The sequence below is a fragment of the Ipomoea nil genome, unplaced genomic scaffold (genome assembly GCF_001879475.1).
Source record: "Ipomoea nil cultivar Tokyo-kokei standard unplaced genomic scaffold, Asagao_1.1 scaffold0205, whole genome shotgun sequence".
Classification (NCBI taxonomy): Eukaryota; Viridiplantae; Streptophyta; class Magnoliopsida; order Solanales; family Convolvulaceae; genus Ipomoea; species Ipomoea nil.
In genome coordinates this window covers 1,643,511-1,660,611 of record NW_017616633.1, presented here as the reverse complement: position 1 = coordinate 1,660,611, position 17,101 = coordinate 1,643,511, and the positions used below count along the sequence as shown (strand labels likewise).

General features: G+C 39.3%; 1 long non-coding RNA gene across 1 annotated transcript; it reads left to right on the top strand.

Moving 5' to 3' along the window:
• Positions 1 to 16,245: 16,245 nt before the first annotated feature.
• On the top strand, positions 16,246 to 16,810 carry LOC109191392. The gene is made up of 2 exons (XR_002055909.1): positions 16,246 to 16,535; positions 16,715 to 16,810. It is a non-coding gene; the product is annotated as an uncharacterized LOC109191392 (long non-coding RNA).
• The last annotated feature ends 291 nt before the right edge of the window (positions 16,811 to 17,101 follow it).

The following is a 17,101-nucleotide window of genomic DNA, read 5'->3' as shown; positions in this document are numbered from 1 at the left end:
CTTCAGACTCGACTTTGCGAAATAGACGTGGCAATGTTTTAGATGGAGTTGCTCAATCAAAGCATAGCACAAGATCAGCACCTCATTCCAAAGTTGCCACTCAACTTGTAAGTTCATTCGAATTGTTTAAATTATAAGTGATTATGTTTGGATTGTTTGAATTATGTGTTATTGTACTGGTAGAAACTTTTATTGATATTATTACAATGAACTTCTTGTGATTTTATTTTAATGTACCTATTGAGTTGTTTAAGATATTTATATTATATATTAAGCAGGGAGATAGTTCTATTTATACATGAAACTATGCTGATTTTTTATCAGAATTTTATTTGCTTTATATAATAATTATGTGCTATTGTGTTGGTAGAAATTTGTATTGACACTATTATGATAAAATTATTGTGATTTAATTTTATTGTGTCTATTGAGTTAATCTTTGTGTTGTTGGAGATAGTTCTATTTATAAAGGAAACTCTGTTGAATATTTTTTCTAAATTTTTTTCATTTTAAAATAATAATTATGTATTTTAATGTTGGTAGAAACTTTTATTGACACTATTGTGATAAAAACAATGTGATTATATTATATTTTGCTTATTGAGTTGATGTTTGGAATATTTTTATTATATATTATAATCTTATTTGTTTTAATTTTTATTTTATTTTGTTTCTATTTTAACTAATTTTTAGGAAAGACAATTTGGTCGCCGTCCTTCATATTTTGAATTATTCAAACATACACATACCTAAAAACATGATGGCCAATCAGTTATAGTTGAAAAAGACAAACAAATCCATGTAAGTTTATTTATCTTGAGTTTCTTTGAATGTATATGAATTTTTATAAAAATTATATTAATTTTTTAATTTTTGCATGAACAAATTGCATTGCAACGGGAGGTATTAACACAGAATGTCAATTGTACTATGATGCAGTCGGCGAACATGATAAAAAAAAAAAAAAAGTTTATGGACTTGGCTCATATGGTACACTCATTCATAGTCCAATAAATGCTAACACATTGGATAATATAGAATCAACTTTGTAGCCATCAGAGAATGCTAATTCTGCAAAGGTCTTAGATGAGATTGAGAATTTAAAGGCTTCTATGGTTCTTATGCAGCAATGATTAAATGCTCTTGAGAGTGAGAAAGCCAGTACTTCATCATCACCCTCATCACGACCGAATTCACCTTGATTTGATTTTTCTTTTTTGTAATTACTATATTGTTGTTTATACATCACTTTGGTATTAAGTACAACAAATTATATTGTACTTTAGTTTGCACATTAACATTTTAAATACAAATATTAGAATTTTAACAAAATAATAATAATTACAAAAATATTAAAATAATAATTTAGCATAATTGCGATGAAATATAGTTTTAGCGATTGAATATTCATTGTAATTATGGCGACAAAAAAGATTTTTGTCATCCAAAATGCGACGGAATCACGACAATCATTAGTTACGTTATTATTTTACGACGAAATTTTGTGATGGAAAATAAATTTTGCAACAGAATATCTAGCGATGGAATTACTACGGAAGAAAAAATTTACAACGGAAAAGTTTGCGACGGAATAGCGAAGACAATTTGTTTTGTCGTTTTTTTACGACGAAATTTTATGACGGAATAAAAAATTTGCAACGGAAATGTTAGCGACGGATTTACGACAATAATTATTTCCGTTGTTATATTTCACGACAGAAATATGTAACGGAATACGAGTTTTGTGACGGAATATTTCTTCACGTAATGGCGACAAAAAGAAACATTTCCGTTGCCAAAATCACGACGGACTCGCGACGAAATGACTTCCGTCGCCTACTTCACGACGAACAATTCCGTCATCATTTGCCGTCGCCATCACTCGCGAAAATGAAAATTTTTGTCGCAAAATGTGATTTGTGACGGAATTTCGCGTTTTCACGACGGAATTTTTCCGTCGTGAATCGCGATTTTTCTTGTAGTGATCATCCAAGGAGTTGGGCCCCCACTCCAAGCAAGCTACAAAGATCATCCTCAACAACAAGACATTCATAACATCAACGATTAATCACCACAATATAGGAAATCAAACCAAACCCATCAACACAATAGCAATTTACACAACAATCCTAATCCCTAGAATTTTAGCCAACCATCATTAAGATCAAGATCAAGCAATTGCAAAATAAGCAAAAAGATTGTAACACCCCGTGTTACGACCCCTAAAACCAATTAATCATTTAATCAAATATCCGAAGAAAGAACTAAATTACAATAATTAATTTAGAACAGGCCAACCATAGTCCGTGGGCCCTCACCCCTAAAACTCAACCCCTAGCCCTAAAAGGAATAGAATTAGCAAGCCTATAATATTAGTTCCTAACTAAAACTCCTAGGTATATAAATAGGGGACTAAAGAGGCACCTAGAACCCCCACCACAATAATCCCTCACCACACAAGAAGTTCCAAGAATTCCCCTAGGAGAAATCAAGAAAGAAGAAAGCTTCAAGAAAGACCCTTCATAGCCAAAGAATTAATTAAGGCTAAAAGGTAACTCATGTCTCAACAAAACCTATTTTCATAGCTATGATTCCCCTCTTAGGATTTCCCCCATATTCTTGTGTGTTGATGATTCGTTATAATGATCTTGATAATTGGTGTTATGATTCCATGGGTGATCTTGATGATAAGAGGTTCTTGATGATTATATGGTGTTCTTGATGTTCTTGATGATTATATGATGTTCTTGATGTTTATATGATATTCCTACCGAATCTTGATATTAGAAGATGAATTGTGTTCTTGTTGATTTAAAAATAATTAGAACCCTAGTTATATCGTGGAATTCGTATGGTATTATTCTTGGTATATTGGGTGGGAATTCGCATGTTTGGGTGTTGATTATGTTTAGAAAAGCATGATAGGTTATGTACCGTATGTTCTTGCTTTTGAATCCGTTAACTGTCTACGTGTTGTTGTCAATTGCGTTTGAAAGTGTCTAAGCATGGTCTCGGGTTCCATAATGGTTCCCGGGGCGTTTTTCTGTGATAAAAGAGTCAGTAGGGGGTAGGTGGGGGTAGGGGACCCGCCACCTACCCGCGGCCTATGATGGTAACGCCGGCAGCGGGCAGCCGGCGGGCGGGCAGCTGCCCGGAACGCTGCCACCGGCGGGTGACCCCTCACCCACCGGCTACCCGCTGGATTTTACCCCACTTTGGGATTTTGGCTTCCCCGTTTGATGTTCCCCCGACCCCCGTGGTGTCCCAACGGACTCCGTCTATCGTGCCTATGTCTAGTTTGATATTTCGGGTACCGTTCGTAGGTGGTATGAGTCTTATATATTGCATGCTAGTTGAATGGGTATCCCGTTGACCTAGGTAAAAGAAGTATGTACCTCTTAGGATTATTCTTAGTATGTGAAGGATCACGCATAAGTTTTGTTATACGTTTCCCCCCCCCCCCCCCTCCCAGTGTGATTAATGTGGGTTGCATGTGCTTGCTATGTGCTATGTGTGCATGATACCCCAATCCGGTTGCGATCGGATTGGTTATTCCTGAGCTGCGGTTCAGAAGCTGGCTGCGGTCATATTTACACTCTTGGGTTGCGGTCCACCGTTTGGTTGCGATCAAACGTTTCAACATGAGCTGCGGCCAGGAAAAAGGACCGCAGCCCAAGAGAATGTCATCTGACCGCAGCCAGGAAAAAGGACGAACCGCAGCTCGTATAGAAACGTTTGATCGCAACCAAACGGTGGACCGCAGCCCAAGAGTATCAATCTGACCGCAGCCAGCTTCTGAACCGCAGCTCAGGATAACCAATCCGATCGCAACCGAATTGGGGTAACACACACACATAACACCTAGCAAGCACATGCAACCCACATTACACATTAGGAATGGGGAGAAAACGTATAACAAAACCTATGCGTGATCCATCACATACTAAGAATAGTCCTAAGGGATTCATGCTTCTACCACCTAGGTCAACGGGATACCAATTCAACTAGCATGCAATATAATAGACTCATAAACCTACGAACGGTACCCGAAACATCAAACTAGACATAGGCACGAAAAACGGAGTCCGTTGGGACACCACGGGGAACGGGGGAACATCAAACGGGGAAGCCGGGATCCCAAGGTGGGATAATTTCCAACGGGTAGCCGGTGGGTGGGGGGCCACCCGCCGGCTGCCCGCCGGTCTTTACTGTTCCGGGCAGCGGGTCGCCGGCGGGCAGCTACCCGCTGCCGGGCGGTGTTTCACGACCGTGGGTAGGTGGCGGGTCCCCTACCCCCCACTGACTCTTTTCACGCACTTTACGCCCCGGGAACCGTTGTGGAACCCGAAAACATGCTTAGAGACTTTACGACGAAATTAACGACAACACGTAGCCAATTAACGAATCAAATACAAGAAACGAACAGCACATAACCTATCATGCTTTTCTAAATATAATCAACACCCAAACATGCGATTTCCCCACCCGATAATCCAAGAATAAGATCATACGATACAACCTAGGGTTCTAATCACTTTTATATCAACAAGAATACGGTTCGTCTTCTAATTGCAAGATTCGGTAAGAATAACACATAAGCATCAAGAACATCACACAATTATCAGGAACAACACATAATCATCAAGAACTCCATATAATTATCAAGAATACCATAATTATCAAGAATCTCCCAATATCAAGATCATCAAGATCCCCCATGGGATCATCACATCAATTACCAATAATAATCATCATAACTCGCCAATATACAATAATATGGGGAAACCCTAAGGGGGAATTATAACTATGAAAATAGGTTTTGTTAAGACATGGGTTACCTCTTAGCCTTAATTAATTCCTTGGCTATGAATGATCTTTCTTTAAGCTTCCTTGCTTTCTCGATTTCTCCTAAGGGGATTCTTGGAGCTCTTTTGGGGTGGTGGGGCGTTAATCTTGTGGGGGAGTTCTAGGTGCCTCTTAAGTCCCCTATTTATATATTTAGGAGTCCTAATTAGGAACTAATATTATAGGCTTGCTAATTCTATTCCTTTTGGAACTAAGGATTGGGTTTAGGGGTTGGGTTTATATATGAGGGCCCATGGACTATGGTGGGCCTTTTTCCCTAATTAATCATTATAATTTATTCTTTCTCTTGGGATATTGATTAATTAATTAAATGGTTTTAGGGGTCGTAACACGGGGTGTTACACTAGGATACATGCTAGTAACTGTATATGCTTGTTTATGACTATTGGCTGTACTTATCTCTATTTGCCTGTGAATTGTGCATGCTTGATTATGTCTGTTGGTTGTGTCTATCCCTATCTGTCGAGTCTATTCCCTGTTTGAAAGCTAGAGTCTCTTAGGATATATCTTCATGCTTCGAAATGGTTTTTTGTATAACTATGTATATATCTATATGTATTGTATTTCAACGCGTTGGAGTGGGTTACCAGCATCTCTCGCTGAACAGATATATTTGGCTTTCAGGCACAGACGAGTAGATCACTGGAGCGCGCTAGAGGTTTGGAACGTAGATTAGATAGTTTTCTCTTTCGGCCTGCGTGCCATGAATTGTATTGATACTGATTAAGATTGTTAGAATCTAGCCTGTGCACCTGAGTTCTCTAGCTCAGGTGTGGCATAGCACCTCGTACTCTTTATATTATGTTTTGAGAATTAATGAGATTTCACCTTTATTATATAAGCTCCAAAAGTTTAAAAATTTCGGGGTGTTACAGTTGGTATCAGAGCCTAAGTTTGACCCTAGGATAAGACTATTAAGACAGGCCTTAGGACGAAGACTTGAACTCTAGGTACTTAGGGACATAGGACTCAGGAATCTTAGGACGCGCGGTGAGACTCAGAAACCTACACATAACCTCCCCACACTTTATCTCTCCCTTATCTAAAGAAAACTTTCCCCCGCTTATCACAGAAAAAGAAGAGCACCGAACTCTAACTTAACGTTCTTACAAACGCTGACCCAGAAAGACGACAGCATGGCAACAAACAGAAGACAATCAAGGACTCCAGAACCCGCCGCACACGACCCCCTGACTCAAACCCTACAACAACTAACACAAGTCGCCCAGGCACTAAGCGACGTAGCTCTTCGCAACAACAGGCCCCCGCCCCCTCCATCAAACGCGAACTCAGACGTCGCCCGACAAGTTTCGAACCATCGACCACCCACGTTCTCAGGAGAAGAGGATCCCGTAATCCTGGAGGAATGGATCCGGACCCTCGACAAAATTCTAGGGATAGTAGAATGCCCGGAAGAACGTCGCGTAGAGATAGCCTCGTTCTACTTCGGACACGAGGCCGATCTCTGGTGGATCCACGAGGGGCCCGCTTACAAACAGGAACCAGGGTTCGACTGGGAAGACCTCAAAACGCGACTACGAGAACGGTTTTACCCAACACACGTAAAAGCATCCATGTACGAAGAGTTCCTCCATTTGAAACAAGGGACAGCTACCGTCATGGAATACCATAAACGATTCCTCGAACTAGCACGCTTCGCGCCAGAACTAGTCCCCACCGAGGTGACCAAAATAGAGAGATTCGTATCAGGACTCAACTTCGAAGCCCGAAAAGCACTAGTAGTAAGTAGACCTCGGACCCTCAACGAGGCTTACTCCAGTGCCGCAAATCTCGAATCCAACTACTCCAACGTGGGGTTCAGGAACAGATACGAAAGAGAAACACCGGAGGTGGAGCACCACCGGCGAAAAGGACGAGAAACGACACCAACACAAGACCGAGCAATCTGACCAACCAAAAGCCGCCCCTAGGGAACAACGAAGCTAACACAAGGAGCTTCCCTTGCCCGAAATGCAACAAAAGCCATAGAGGTAAAGACTGCATGGGCAATCCCTGGCGATGCTTCAACTGTGGTGAAGAGGGGCACAAGGCCTTCCAGTGCACTCAACCCCAAAAGCCACGCCCCACCACCATGGGTCAACACGGGGGCACCACCCACCAAGGAAACTACGACGCTCCTGGGAAAATATTCGTCATGAGCCGCACCCAGGCCGACCTCGGGAACGATAGCAATCTCGAGGAGGGGAACCTAACCCCAGAAGACGAGGACCGCGCAAACCCCGCGGAAGAAAACCAAGAAGATAAATTCTGTCTAGGATAAACCGACAAATTCCTTGTCATCACCTTCGTAGTAAAACTACTTACTTAGCTCAATTACTTCGGAATTTTTATAAATAAAAGATTAGATCGAAATCCGATCCTATTTACGAAGATAAAACCAAAATTATATTACAAGCCAAGCCTCCCACCACTAGAAGACAAAAGAGGGAAAAAGACAAGGACCACACCCTCAAAAAACTAGTGTTATCAATGGGAATTGAACCCTTAACTTCCCACACACAAGACCAAGGTTTTAACCACTAGGCTAAGGGTGTTTCTTAAAACCTTAAGGGAACACTATCTTCTTAAAGCCCCCCATCAAACCCTAAAACCCACAAAACCCCCCAATCAAAAACCCTTCTTCTTCTTCCTCTTCCTCACTTTCCCTCCTTCCCTCCCCCACTCACCTCACCGTCCTCCCTCCACGCCGAGACCCACGAACCACCGCCGTCAGCAACCAGACCACCGCCAACCGCCGAGACCACGCCCCGCCGTACGCCGCCCTCGCCGCCGGAGAACGCCCGCAACGCCAGCGCCGCCCGCCACCTACCCGAATTCCACCCCCGCTGCCACCACTGTCCGACGCCATCAAGAACCGCCGCTCCACCTCGCCAAGCCGACACCGGAGCCCAGTCGCCGCCGCCTCCCTCGCAACGAAGAAAGCCGCACCGCCGGAAAACTCGCCAGAAAACGCACCGGAGCCCCGCCGCAGTCTCGCCGGAAAAGTCGCCGCAGTCTCACCGGAAAGTCGCCGGAAAGTTCGCCGGAAAACTTCACCATCAAGTGAAGCTTCACAATGCCAAAGAAACCCCTCAGAACCCGCACCCCGGAATGGAGCAACGCCGGTTATACCGTGATCGGAGGTAAAGCCCTTGAACCCGACCAATTTTCTCCGGAATTGGTTGATATGCTTAATCACCAAGGGCTTTTGGATACGTATCTCACCATCAAGGGGGATACGTACCCCGAATTGGTGAAAGAATTCTACCAACATCTAGTAGCCACCAAACGGGGTGATAAGCTAGAAATCACCACCAAGGTCCGCGGCAAGGAAATCATACTCTCCGAGGGCCACTTTGTAACACCCCAGATTTTCAAGACATTTAAAACTTATAAAATAAAGGTGAAATCTCATTAATTCAAAACGTAACATAAAGAGTACGGGGTGCTATGCCACACCTGAGCTAGAGAACTCAGGTGCACAGGCCAACTAACTAATATTCTTAATAAAGTAAATGCATAACACGGCACGCAGGCCGAAAGGGAAACTATCTACTTCTACGTTCTAAGATCTAGCGCGCTCCAGTGACTTATTCTTCTGTACCTGAAAGCCAAATATATCTGTTCAGCGAGAGATGCTGGTAACCCACTCCAACGCGTTGAAATACAATACATATATATATATACAAAGATATACGAAAAGTCATTTTGAAGCATGAAGATATATCCTAAGAGACTCTAGCTTTCAAATCTGGGAACCGACTCGACAAGTAGGGGTATACACAATCTACAGTCATAACCAAGCATATACAATTCTCACATAGGAAACAGTCATAGATAAGCACAACCAATAATCACAATTAAGCATTTCTAGCAAGAGCCTTATGGTCACGTTTCCATAACAGTCATATCATCAATCCTTCTTATCTCATCATATAGCACACTTTGTTGGCGCCACAGGACCAATCGCATGCCCATACATGAGGGTCAGCGCATATAGCTCTGACACGGCCCCGCAGCACCCTGCCCCGTCTCACAATACGGAGGGGTCGATCGCAACCGACCGATGAGCCGCAACTCTATATAATATTTATATACCTGACCGGTCTTTACCAGCCTGATTAACAGTTGGGATGGTTCTCAACCCATTCAACTGCCCGTATAGTGGACCTTTGTCCTATATAATATTTATATACCTGACCGGTCTCTACCAGCCTGGTTAACAGTTGGGATGGTTCTCAACCCATTCAACTGCCCGTATAGTGGACCTCAGTCCTATATAATATTTATATACCTGACCGGTCTCTACCAGCCTGGTTAACAGCCGGAATGGCTCTCAGCCCACCCGACTGCCCGTATAGCCCGATTGATCTCAACCAAATCGGGGTAACATGCACACTTAACACATAGCAAGCACATGCAACCCACATTAACACCTTGGGAAGGGGGAGAAAACGTATAACAAAACCTATGCGTGATCCTTCACATACTAAGAATAGTCCTAAGGGGTTCATACTTCTTTCACCTAGGTCAACGGGATACCAATTCAACTAGCATGCAATATATAAGACTCATACGACCTACGAACGGTACCCGAAAATCAAACTAGACATAGGCACGATAGACGGAGTCCGTTGGGACTCCACAGGGGTCGGGGGAACATCAAACGGGGAAGCCGGGATCCCGAAGTGGGGTACAAACCAGCGGGTAGCCGGTGGGTGAGGAATCACCCGCCGGCGTTTTACTATTCCGGGCAGCGGGTGCCCGGCGGGCAGCTGCCCGCCCGCCGGCTACCCGCTGCCGGCGTTGCCCGACTAGGCCGCGGGTAGGTGGCGGGTCCCCTACCCCCCACTGACTCTTTTTCACCAAAAACGCCCCGGGAACCTTTGTGGAACCCGAAACCATGCTTAGACACTTTAAAACAAAATTGATAGCACACGTAGACAACTAATGGATCAAAATCAAGAAACATATGGCACATAACCTATCATGCTTTTCTAAACATAATCAACGCCCAATCATGCGAATTCCCACCCAATATACCAAGAATAATACCATACAAATTCCATGATATAACCTAGGGTTCTAATCATTTTTAAATCAACAAGAACACAATTCACCTTTCAAAATCAAGATTCGGTAGGAATATCATATAACTATCAAGAACCTCATATAATCATTAAGAACATCGAGAACACCATATAATTATCAAGAACGTCATATAATCATCAAGAACACCATAATTATCAAGAACCTCTCCTCATCAAAATCACCCATGGAATCATCCCGCCAATCATCAATAATAATATCACAAATAATCAATAGACAATAATATGGGGAAATCCTAAGAGGGGAATCATAGCTATGAAAATAGGTTTTGTTGAGACATGGGTTACCTCTTAGCCTTAATTAATTCCTTGGCTATGAAGGGTCTTTCTTTAAGCTTTCTTTAAGCTTTCTTGCTTTCTTGATTTCTTCTAAGGGGATTCTTGGAGCTCTTTGGGTGGTGAGAGATTATTGTGGTGGGGGTTCTAGGTGCCTCTTAAGTCCCCTATTTATATATTTAGGAGTCCTAATTAGGAACTAATATTATAGGCTTGCTAATTCTATTCCTTTTGGGACTAAGGATTGGGTTTAGGGATAAGGGCCCATGGACTATGGTGGGCCATATTAATTAATTAAAGGGAATCCTAACCAAATTAAATCCTTTTTAATTATTATTAACGAGATTAATTGAATAATTAATTCGGGATTAAAGGCCGTAACACGGGGTGTTACACTCTTCCCCCCGTTACAAGAAGCTTCGTCCCCGAAGTTTAGAAATCATTTTGGGGTAAAGAGCCCGAATTAGAATAGTAGTTCATAAGGAAAGTATTATATGGGAAATATATACACATACACATATAAATTAACTGGGTTTAAGCCTAGCTAAAATGCACCAAATAACAAGGTCACGAATATGCAACACACGATATGTAAGTTTTACGGGTGACTAGTACATAACATAGAAGTCTTGCACATGGCATGTTCTTTAATTAATTATTTTATAATGATTTATCATATAGGATCACAAGTTTGTACCGATCATGTAATTATTTATGTACCTAAATGAGAGGCAAGTACCATGCGGTGCAAATTCGGATAGTCACATAATTATTATAAAGTATATATGCACATATGTCAACACGGGCGAACCTCATTTACGAATGGATGCAGGCGTTTAATTATGTAGTGTAGCATGTTGTGATCCTAGATGCCATATATGTAGGACTTATGTCTAAACTTTGTGCTTTAGCAGTTATACCAAACATTTCACAGTTACGAAATAACAAGCCAAACATGTATGATAATTAACTATTTATGTTATATGCGAAACCTGTAAGTTGGCATGCCTATATGTGTTTAATCGTAATTATGCTAAATATGCAATTTCTTAAGTCTATAGGCATAGAGTGTGAAGGCATGTGGCCTATTTCAAGTCTTAAATAATCGCTAGTCCTATGGAATCATAAAGCACACGTATGTATTATTCCACATGTTAGTTTAGTGCATGATTTAACAATTAATTTTACGTGCTTAATATCATGGCATAACCAAACCTTGTCATATAAATTCAGGAGGGTCATAAATCATATAACAATATTATTCAAACAGCAAAAATTAGATTCTGAGGAAAATAGTGTAAGTAATTAGGAGGAAGGCTCTTGCTTCTTATGGGGTAAATAAATTCTAGGGAGACAATAGAATTAAGATCTTTATTTTGTATACCATGGGTAACGGTGGGTGATCACATAACAAGTATTGGCACTTATATGCAGATTGCTTGTAATTAATAATGTTCTATATATGTATAGTGGGGCACCTATAACATACTGTTTTTGTCTAACGTGCCTTGTATATATACATGAATGCGTGTGAGTGTGCATTTTACATAAACATGCGAGCTATGTGATTTGACATGTAATGCACATGAAAAATATAAATTTCGACCTACAGTTTGGACCATGCAATTTGCATACAAATATTTTTGTAATTATGAGTAAGATAGCCTAGGTTCACAAGTACTAGGGGTTCTATCTTGAGAATTTAATCACACAAGCACTTAGGAAAATTAGTTTTATCTTGGTGGTAATTAGATTTTAGGTAGGCATAAATCTTACCTCTAGAGGCTTGGGATACCTAAACAACTTTAGAGTTGAAGACCCTTGGTTGCTAATTCCTAAATCAATTGATGACCTGATGATGAGGCTAAAGTTTTTAATTATTTAGAGAAGGTAGGAGTGGTAACAAGGAGGTCATGCGAGGGGGAAAGGTAGGATTAGGGCTATCCTAGGATATGTGTATATATACGTATATATATAATAGTGATGTAATTTGTACGGAATGATATTTCAGGGTTAGGATATGCTAAGGGCAAGCTTATAGGTGTGCGTAAGATTATTGTAGCTAGGGTGCATGTGTATGGTTTGGGGGCTAGGGATTTATTGTATATAATGTAACAATTTATATGGATACGCATGAGTAGGGGAGGATGTTCTATGGGCTCACGAGTTTATACACATATATATAGATTTAAGCGTATAGGGACGTACCGTACATGACGCAACCATTTTTAAGATTAGGCAAGGTGATTTTGGATTAGGGCGTAATAAAAATGAAAATAATAATAATAATAATAATAATAATAATAATAATGATAATAATAATAATAACAATTTTGTGTAAGTGTAGCATATGAATGTAATTGGGGTTTACTACATATTTTAGATATATATATATATATATATATATATATATATATATATATATATATATATATATATATATATATATATATGATAGGATTTTTAGGGGAATATATCTAGAATAGTGGTGATGTACCTATTTATGTATAAATGTTTGTTTAGGGGGGGTCCTTATCTTAGTGGTAAATGGTCCTAAACAAGGTATGGGAAGCTTGTGGTCTATTATGCAACATGGACCAAGGTCTAGAGGGATAGTTTTAAGATTGTTTGGGGGTGCAATATATTTTTCCAAGGATAATTTCTAGATGACCACTTGCTTTAGGTTTCTATCAGTCTCACTCATATTGTATTTCGGGTTGAAACTTAATACGCAATGTACCTGAGAATTTAGATTTCTAGAAGTAGAATCAGTCCCTATAATTTCTATGTAACTTATAAACAAATCAATTAGGAAGATAATTCGACTCTTATGTTCAAGCATTAGATTGTTATGTTAAACACATAAGAAGTATTAAGAAAGACACACAAATGCACAATGGGTCAATAAAACGAGATATCAAGAAAACATACCGTACCAGTGGGCGTGAGGTGGGCGGTTGACCGCCTGTCAAGTCCCCACTGGAACGTGGCAGTGGGCACATGGTGGGTGGTCGACCTCCTGCCAAGGCCCCACTGGAACGTGACTGTGAAGAAGGAATCACTTCGGGAAAGTCCCGAGAATGCACAGATTTAAGGCCAACCAATTTCATGCTTTTATGGACAATAAAATGGATTTAAATGCATGGAAAATCTTAGGAAATCACATTATAATGACACTAACAAGCGACACGGTAGACATCATAAGGATCACACATCCCATTCTTCCCCTTCCTAATTAAAGCTATGTTCCCCAAAATTTCATGCAAACTTATGTAAGTACTTATCGGGCTATTAGTGAGTTAACTATATTGGTCAATTATGGTTAGGACAAGCACTAACACAAATTTAACCAAAAATATAGGACTATTAGCATCTGTTGTTCTAAAAAGAGATCGCAAAACACGCTCGGTGGCATTTTTTAATTTTGTAAATAACATTATCAACTGTTATATTAATACAACAGATTAATACAACAGATGCTAACAGTATAATTAAAAGAAAACGGTGACTTTTGGAGACTGTTCTAAAATAAACAGTAGTCTCTTCTAACAAAAACCCTATTTCCCCTTAGCTCCTCCGATCCCCAATCTGATTTCTCATTAACTCTCCTCAGTCGACTGCTAATAGAAACAACGATTGAAGGTGGTGACGGCGGCTGACTCCTCTCCCTCTTGTCGATGACGGCGGTTGAGCATCAGCAATTTGAGCAACGGCAGTTTACATCTGACGAGAATAGTGGTGGCGGCGAGCAGTAGCGTCATGAGCAGCGGCAACGACGACGTGAACTGCGGTGACCCTACCAGCTTCGGCGACCATCTCAATATGCCCAGATCTATTTTAATGCTCTTACGTGCTCATAGCCAACGTGAGCTAGAGCTTTGTTGTGGATCTCAGAGTTTACCTCAAGCAAGAGAGCGAAATGTCAGCCGAAGGAACTATTGCTGCAAAAAATAAGGTCTTTTTATTTAATCTTCTATTTTCTGTTTACAATTGCTTGTTATGTTGGACTCTGTCTCCGTTTATTCTTTATGTGCTTATTATTTTTAGTATCATGGTTATGAATTATTGAGTATGTTTTAGTTTATGGATGTTTTGCCTAAATGTTGTGTGCATAGTGGTTCGTATACTTTGATAAATTAGTTCTTTCCTCCCGTGTATCATTTGTGGTTAAGGCTTCATGTCTGGCATGATTTTTAAAATTTACTTTGTGGCTATTGGACTGAATGCATTTTGAAATGTCAGAAGCAAGTATTGCCGACTCTAGAAAGTCACCTAATTTCCACTATTTTTAATTTATTTATTGTTTTATGTTTACTATTATTACGTAGTATAGGCAGATGAAAAGAAAAATATTGAAGGAAGGATATTGATTATATAATACATTTAAGAGTCAAATGATTTCTCTTGGCCATTACATTCTATCATTGTCTAGAGTAACCATTTGCTATTTATTCTCATCCCCGCCCTCAAGAGTCAAATGGTAATCAGTTTATGATGGGTTATTTTTTGCTGTTTAGACCCCTAAAGATCAATTTGAACTATGGATGCCTTTGTCTAATCAAGGATGGAATCCCTACTACACTGAATCTGGTGTTGTCTCCAGTAAGTGATTTCAAAGCTGTTAATCAGTCAATTAAATTCACTTATTCAGTAAGTGATGTTGGTGTCATGGCTTGGCTTTTCTTTATGTAATTTAATGTTCATTCTCAAGCAGCATTACCCGAAAAGTCTGAGAATTCCGAATGCCACTCTTGTGATTTCTTATTTGGAGGTAAATCCTGTTTGGCAAGATTCAATGTACCTATAATTGATTATTTTTATGATAAACTGATAATATTAGTTCTTGTTTTAAGTTGTGACAATTCTAAAGTGTAAGACTAAACCTATTTTATATTTTGCTTTTGAATTGCTACTATTTTTTGGTGGGGGTCATGAAGCACTTCCATGGATATCTTTGATGTGGATCGCTCTATCCATATTTCAAAATATGATATATCTATAGTAAAGGAGCTGCCCGATGAATTTTCTTAGAGCACAAGGGACTAATGAAGTGCTGCTTCTTCAGCTCTTCATTCATAATAGCATTATTAATATAGTTTCTTGTGAGAAAGGAAATGGTTCAACTATGAAAGACTTTATTTTGAAAGAATTTTGTGCATTAAGGATGTAGTTTTGATACTATAAAATTGATAATACAATAATGAACCAGCTTTATGGCAGTATAATCTCGGGGAGCATAATAAATTGCAGGCTTTGGACACAGGAGAAGATGAAGTATAAGCTTTGGTAAGAAGATGAAGTGTCATAATTCATAAATCTCACTCTGTTTCTCATTCATCATTTTCAAGACAGGTTGGCAGTTTAGAGAACATTATCAAGCACTCTCAGCTTGAGATCATTGAGCTTAAACATTCACTGGAAGAGCAAAGGTACCTTCTGTTCATCTTTGGTTGTATTGGCATGATGCTATATGATTAAAGAGTAAACCCCATAATTCTGTGAGTTCTATGAGGATTCTATCATGAATATCTCCACTCTCCATAAATATGTCTAACTTCGAATATGACTCTTTTGCATTTAGTTTTAGCCCTATCCCTAATAAGAAAAACATAATTTTAAAGATAGATGAATTTTGTATTGCATGTCTTTGACAGATAATTTGATTTGTCTTCTATTGCAGAGCATTGAGATTTGTTGTCTGTATGAACTTAACACAGTATCTTCAAACATAATGACGGTATGTCATGATCAAATTGCTTTGATGTTTGAGTTTGTTGATCAGTATATAGATATTTTCTTGGCAGTATTTGTGGAATAATTTTACAGTAATATATTTCTTTTGTTTTTGGCAGATATCCCAGAAATATAGTTTAATTTATGTGTTTACATAGCTTGAACTTGTATTTGTTTATGACCTCGAAACTACTACTGTAGTATACAGAAATAGGATTATCCCATACCCTATTTTTTTTACTGTAAGATTCATAAATTTTAATATATTTTTCAGTTAAATAATCTGGTGTTTGTTGTTAATCTTGTACGGTATTAGCTGGCCATGATTTTTTTCTTCCTATGAAGTTAAGATGTTTGTGTTGTTTATCGCATCAACAAAATGATTTAGTTTCTTCAAAATATTCTGTTGCTTCTACCCTCCTTCCTCCTTCCTCCTTATTCTGATAATTCTTATTAAATACTCTGCAGTAGAGGTACAAATTTCAACATCCACAGCCAAAGAGACCAAAGTCACTGAGAATATATGAATGTCATACTGGAATAAGTAGTTCGGTGGGCACCACTCCTTAAATACTTATATGCCTTACCTATTTCTTATCTTCTAGTAGACTACATATGATGGTTGTATATATATTTATGCATTTTCATGGTCTTGTGCATTTCTAGGTTTGCCTTACACTTCAATGCAGTAAGTTTATATTTAATATTATATGATCCTTGGACTTTTGTAGGATGAATCTGATGAAATGTTAAGCTGAGGTTTCAAGGATCAATTTATGATGACTATATATATCTTCCACCAGAGCTTGAGGCCAGGTTATCACTATTTTTGTGTGTGTACATTCACTCTAGCTTCCTCCATACATGCATAGATGCTTAACTTCATTGAAGCTATTATAGTCAATATACTTGATTTCTTTCTTTGGGGTACAATAATTGCATGCGTGATGTGATGTACTCTTGAGATGATTTTGTTTAGAAAATATCATGCATTTGCTCATTGATACTGAAATGAGATTACATGCTACATTTTGTTAACATTAAGTATAAGTCATGTTAACATTAAGTATAAGTCATTTATTGAAAGTCAGATTTATCTATTCAGGTTGTTGATTGAA